The sequence below is a fragment of the Periplaneta americana genome, chromosome 12, assembly GCF_040183065.1.
Source record: "Periplaneta americana isolate PAMFEO1 chromosome 12, P.americana_PAMFEO1_priV1, whole genome shotgun sequence".
Lineage (NCBI taxonomy): Eukaryota > Metazoa > Arthropoda > Insecta > Blattodea > Blattidae > Periplaneta > Periplaneta americana.
In genome coordinates, this window is record NC_091128.1 from 50553095 (window position 1) to 50559669 (window position 6575).

The window sequence follows — 6575 nt, forward strand, 5'->3', positions numbered from 1 at the left end:
CTTAACAAACACAAAAACACGCAAAACACAACACAAACACAGGAACACAAGAAATACATCACACTAACATATGAAAACAAAAGCACACATAAGATCACATCTTCATTCAGAAAGCAGAAATACAACATAACATACAGAACAGAAAAAACACTACAAAAACATCTCAACACACAAAAAACGCAAACAAATAAATACGACCACACAGGTGTATACAAACTCACATGTAATAGTTGCAACAAGTTCTACATTGGACAGACAGGCAGATCATTCCAAACACGCTACAAAGAACACATTAAAGCAATAACCAGAGGACACAATATATCTACATACGCCGATCACATAACGAATGCTAACCATACATACAATAACATAAATACAGACATGGAAATCCTACACACACAACCCAAGAACCAAAAACTCAACACACTAGAACAATACGAAATATACAAACACACTAAAACGCACCCCGATCAAATTCTCAACACACAGATCAATTTCAGTACACACACACTATTTGACTCCACTATTCAACACCTTTCAACAATCAAACGCACCCACATAACAGGCAGAGAAGTTCGAGATGACGCCGGATCTAGTAGGCTCTGAAGATGGTGTGATGATGCACCGAAACAGCTGTAAGCCGCACAGACTTACATAATTAACACGAGTAAGTTCACTAGTTAATCAATTACTTATATTTGAATTTTTCCACCTCTTCGAAAGATATATCTCCAATTTTTATGTTTCCATTTCGTACAATATTCTGGTCACGAGACATAATCATATACTTTGTCTTTTCGAGATTTACTTCCAAACCTATCGCTTTTTACTTGCTTCAAGCAAAATTTCCGTGTTTTCCCTAATCGTTTGTGGATTTTCTCCTAACATATTCATGTCATCCGCATAGACGAGAAGCTCATGTAATCCGTTCAATTCCAAACCTGTCTGTTATCCTGAAATAATAATAATAATAATAATAATAATAATAATAATAATAATAATAATAATAATAATAATAATAATAATGTTGTAGTGTAAAAATATCTCTGCTAGTATGCTGGATATGGGTGATCCCATTGGCAATCCTTCTGTTTGGGTGTAGTATTTGTTGTTGTGTGTGAAATAGTTTTGCTTTGTTTGGAAATCCTACACATACAACCCAAGAACCAAAAACTCAACACAATAGAACAATACGAAATATACAAACACACTAAAACACACCCTGATCAAATTCTCAACACAGATCAATTTTAGTACACACACACTATTTGACTCCACTATTCAACACCTTTCAACAATCAAACGCACCCACTTAACAGACAGAGAAGTTCGAGATGACGCCGAGATCTAGTAGGCTCTGAAATGGTATGATGATGCACCGAAACAGCTGTAAGTCGCACAGAATTACATAATTAACACGAGTAAGTCCACTCGTTAATCAATTACTTATATTCAAGTGTTAAAAGTAGTGTACGCAAGATTCAAAATGAATTCAAATATCTTGGAGCAACAGTAACAAATATAAATGACACTCGGAAGGAAATTAAACGCAGAATAAATATGGGAAATGCCTGTTATTATTAGATTGAGAAGCTTTTGTCATCTAGTCTGCTGTCAAAAAATCTGAAAGTTAGAATTTATAAAACAGTTATAGGCCTATTACCGGTTGCTCTGTATGGTTGTGAAACTTGGACTCTCACTTTGAGAGAGGAGCAGAGATTAAGGGTGTTTGAGAATAAGGGATGAAGTTACAGGAGAATGGAGAAAGTTACACAACGCAGAACTGCACGCATTATATTCTTCACCTGACATAATTAGGAACATTACATACAAACGTTTGAGATGGGCAGGGCATGTAATGTAGCACTATGGGAGAATCCAGAAATGCATATATAGTGTGTTAGGTGGGATACTGGAAGGAAAAAGAGCTTTGGGGAGGACGAGACGTAGATGGGAGGATAATATTAAAATGGATTTGAGAGAGGTGGGATATGATGATAGGGACTGGATTAATCTTGCTTAGGATAGGGACCGATGACGGCATTATGTGAGGGCGGCAATGAACCTCCGGGTTCCTTAAAAGCTAGTAAGTAAGTATTGTTACTGCTACTTGTACTTCTACTTCTACTGCTGCTACTACTACTACTACTACTACTACTGCTATTACTACTACCGGTACTGCCGTGGTAAATAGTATTACTCTAAATAACTGTTTATAGACCTAAGAAAATATTATTTTTTTACACCTGTGAAACAATAATACTGTACATCATAAGCGGAGAGAGAATCGTTTCCTTGGGGGGCAAAGCAAAACCATAGATCCCCATATAACGGGGTTATGGGGGACATCATTTACCTCCTCCCCTGTTATAGCTTGACCGTGGTACAGTATACGGGAATATGATCATTTAATAAAGTATTTTCGGGAACATGTTTCTTACAGTGTTACATCCAAATCCACGACTTTTCGAACCGAGTTGTTTAGGGCTTGAACTGTAGGTCTACTACAAATTATAATAGGGCATAACTTAAAACAATCTCCCTATTTTTCTCTCTCGTACACAAACACATGCATACATCAATAAAACTACGTAACAGTGCTAACAAAACTTTTTATATGGAGATTTTCTTCCTGAAGATATATTATGAAATGTAAATTCTAATTATTTTATTTAATTTCGTCTTTAAGTTTACATATTATACCGGGATCATTTTTCTTTTTTCTGCATTGTTGTGCAGTATGTTATTCATATTTCTCCAAGTGGCGGCCTGAACACCTGCAAACTTCTAACACATGAGTACAGGCTGTAGTTATAAAAAAAAACAGTACAGTATTTCCATACCTCAAATTCTTATACATTCAGAAATTTAAAATAAATATTATAGTCCAGACACATGACCTGAAGACATTAATTCATCAACTTAAGCACAGAAACTTAATCATAAACAGAAGTAAAAGATCTTTTTAATTCAATATTTTCTAATGTTAATAGAAAAAAAAAAGGTCAGACAAGTTTGGGGGCACTGCTTCCCCATGCCCCCTCCCCATAACTCCGCCTATGCTATACATTGTATTTTATCCAACTTAATATTTACGTTTGCCCTTCAAGCGAAGTTCCTCCCCCCCCCCCCTTGCTGGAGCTGTATGTGTATGATGGCAGTTGCTTTGTAAACACATTCTATCCTGTGCGCTCATAACTTAAGAGATACAGTACCTCAACTTCGAATTCTAGTTATTATTTCTATGAATAGATGGCGATGATGATGATAACAAATGTTGCGAATGGTACATAAATATACCAGCATTATAGAATTCTATATTTCATCCACCTCTGCTGATTGTAAAACAACACTGGGTTTAGCTGGACACCGCTGATATTGTCAATTATGAGAATAATTTATGCTCAATCTACATAATCATTTTCCCCGACACTTTTTAACCGCCTCAATAATGTTGCCATCTATTGAGAACTAGCGGAACTATTTAAAACTTTGTCAGTTTTTCATATATTTGGTTCTGACATCCCGTGGTTACAAAGTTTGCTTACACCAGCGTTTCTCAAACTATGGTCCGCGGACCATCTGTGGTCCTCGAGGTCTGCCCTTGTGGTCCTTCAAAAAAGGCAGAAGAAAAAATAAAATTCAAACGAGTTGCGTATCACTCTATAGCTGAAAATCTCAGAGTTTCAAAATTACACGAGGAAATTGTCTTTCACTTTTTCTCCCAGTCCTGATATTTAATTAAATTTATTATCCTACCTGTCTACCGACTTCCCACTCTACTCTCAACAACAAAAGAGGGATTTAAAGCACTATGAACGTGGTGTTTCTCGCCATTTTTCCCTTCACATCTGGCGCCTGTAACCCAGCCAGAAACCACCCTAATTCATAACAGAGGACCAAAGTACCGAACCTTTTCATGTATTGATGACTTTCTTAATAATTTTGCCGACACCCAGTCTGCACATTGAAATGGTCACGTACTGTACGTCGTACACCAATAATACAACTCTGAGGTCACAATATGAAACTTATTTTCCAAATAAATATGACGAATTTTCATGGGTTCGTGATCACTTTCATTGCGATACTGAAAATAACAAAATTTCATTGCGTGAAAGAGAACAGTTAATTGATCTCTCGAATGACATCGGACTTAAAATGAAATTCCAAGCGGAAGGTATGGTTAATTTGTGGACCTCATCAAGAGTGGAAATAATAAAAACAAAGTACCGAAATCGAAATTTCATTAATTAATTCTATTTTAAAATATAATTTGAACTGGTAATGGAAATTATGGGAAAACGGCTGGACGGATTTTAATAAATGACCCCTCATTTTGAAGCTTGGAACTCGAAGTTTTTCGGAAAAATAGTAGTTTTCAGTGAAATGTCAATTTTTAAACATAATTTTCCTATTTTCCAAAATCCATCTGTCGTCAGTTTTGAGAACTAGCTAATAGCATTCACGGCAGACTTGATATTCCCTTCGCTTTTTTGTAAAGGAGAAGCGAAGCGAGCATCAAGTCGGCCGTGTTGCATTTTAGAATAAAACAAAACACATACTACAGTAAACAATATTACACGAAGGCCATGATCTGCAAGAATGCTGACATATTTAGAGCTCAAATGAAATTCGTTATTAAAAACTTAACTTACTAAAAATAATTTACAGGTTCGATTCTGCGGTGTGTAATTTTCTGGGTAACACAGGTGTATTGGATATTAAAAACTACAAAACTTGAGATGGTTTGATGACATTATTGTCTTTAGAAATGAAATATTATTGTAGTTAATGCCATGATGTGACTATTTTTCATTAATTATACATATTAATGCTATATTGATGATATGAAAGTGAAACGTTTTGGGGTTATTTAAGTAGATGTAGAGAATAACTTAAATTTGATTTTGATTTCTATATTTTACTGAAAGGCGGCTCTATAGTATATAATTATAGTATATGTTACTGAAAGCTATAAAACTTACGTAAGATAATAATATTATTAAAAATCAAATATTTTTATAATTATTAATCAAGTGGGGTTGGGTCTTTTTCATATATTTAATGGCGGTGTGGTGTAGATATTTACATGCGTGGTTCTCTTCAGTATTGGCTCGAGAGAGAGTATCTTTCATTGTATGGAAGCAAATAACTTTCCGAATGTCTGGTATTCTTCATTGAAAATAAATCTGAAAAATGTTTATTTGAACGTCTAATGAACTTAGTTTGCAGCATTTGCTGCACAAGCCACTAGTATAAGTATATTGGTATTAAAATATGCTAAAAAATCATAAAATTTCTTTCGAAGGGGACAAGAGTAAGGTGGTCCGCTGAACTGTTCTGACTTAAAAACGTGGTCCCCACTCCAAAAAAATTTGAGAAACGCTGGCTTACACTATCATAAAAATGTAGTTGAACATAAGTGTAGGCTACATTAAGACTGAGAAAGCGTGGTTTACGTTATGAAGTATTCTTTCACTCTTTATGCAATACAGTAAGTAATACCTAAAGAAGGCAAGCAGTTATCAAGTGAACCGCATGCCTATTGTATTACACGTGCAAGTTACCGTTGCGGCTGTTATCAACTGACTCTGCGTTTAGATTTGTTTTGTCTTCTATAAAGGCTTCTGTGATTGAACATAGCTTGAATTGCTTCCTACACCACAACAAAGTATCTGGTATGAGACGCGTATGTGGGCATAGTAATATACAGTATACAGGGTGATTCACGAGGAAAGGTAAAAAAAATTAGGATGTGAATTCTGAAGTCATTCTGAGTCAAAAAGTTCATATGAATATAGGTCCGTTTTCGAACGGTTATGGAGATGTGGTGCTTTGATTTCACAAAAACTTCTAAGATTCCATTTTACTAACTCGCATTTCGAGACATACAACGGACAAATTTAAAGTTTATATTCATGTATGCATACATACCTAATATTCTAGACGTCGGGGTCGATGTTTTCGCACATTTTCAAAGGTGCCTCCTTCTGCTTCAATGCACTGTTGCGCTCGGGCGTGAATCGCGCTCATCGCTCGGGAGAGTTGCACGTAGAGCCAGGACGAGAAGTAATGGCACCAGCGCGAGGGACGCATTTTAGTTCGTTTGCTTGGACTCGCTCTCACACTCAACTGGAGGGGTGTTGGGTTAGTTGGTTACTAGCATTCCGACTGTTCAGATCGTTCCGCTACTACCGCTATTGCTAATACTGAAAACATTGTCCTTCTGATCGCCCTCATTATGGAACTGTCTAAGGTGTGAAATCATAGAGTAGTTCATAGTCAAGGACATGAAATAGCATACAATGTATGGAAATTCATGTCAGAAGAGTTTGTAAATGGAATACCAATTCCATGAAAGGCGTGTGTGCAAGAGTACTGGCTGCCACTGGTATTTCAAAGCGAACCTTGGCAAGAATCAGGAAAGAAGGGGAAAATATTGAGGCAGGAACAGCAGATTCTTTCTCCAGTCCGGAAAAATCACAGCCGAAGAAGAAGATTGTTGCAGCTGTAGACAGTTTTGATGAGGAAGTCCTAAGAAGACTCATCTATAATTTCTACGCTACGCATAA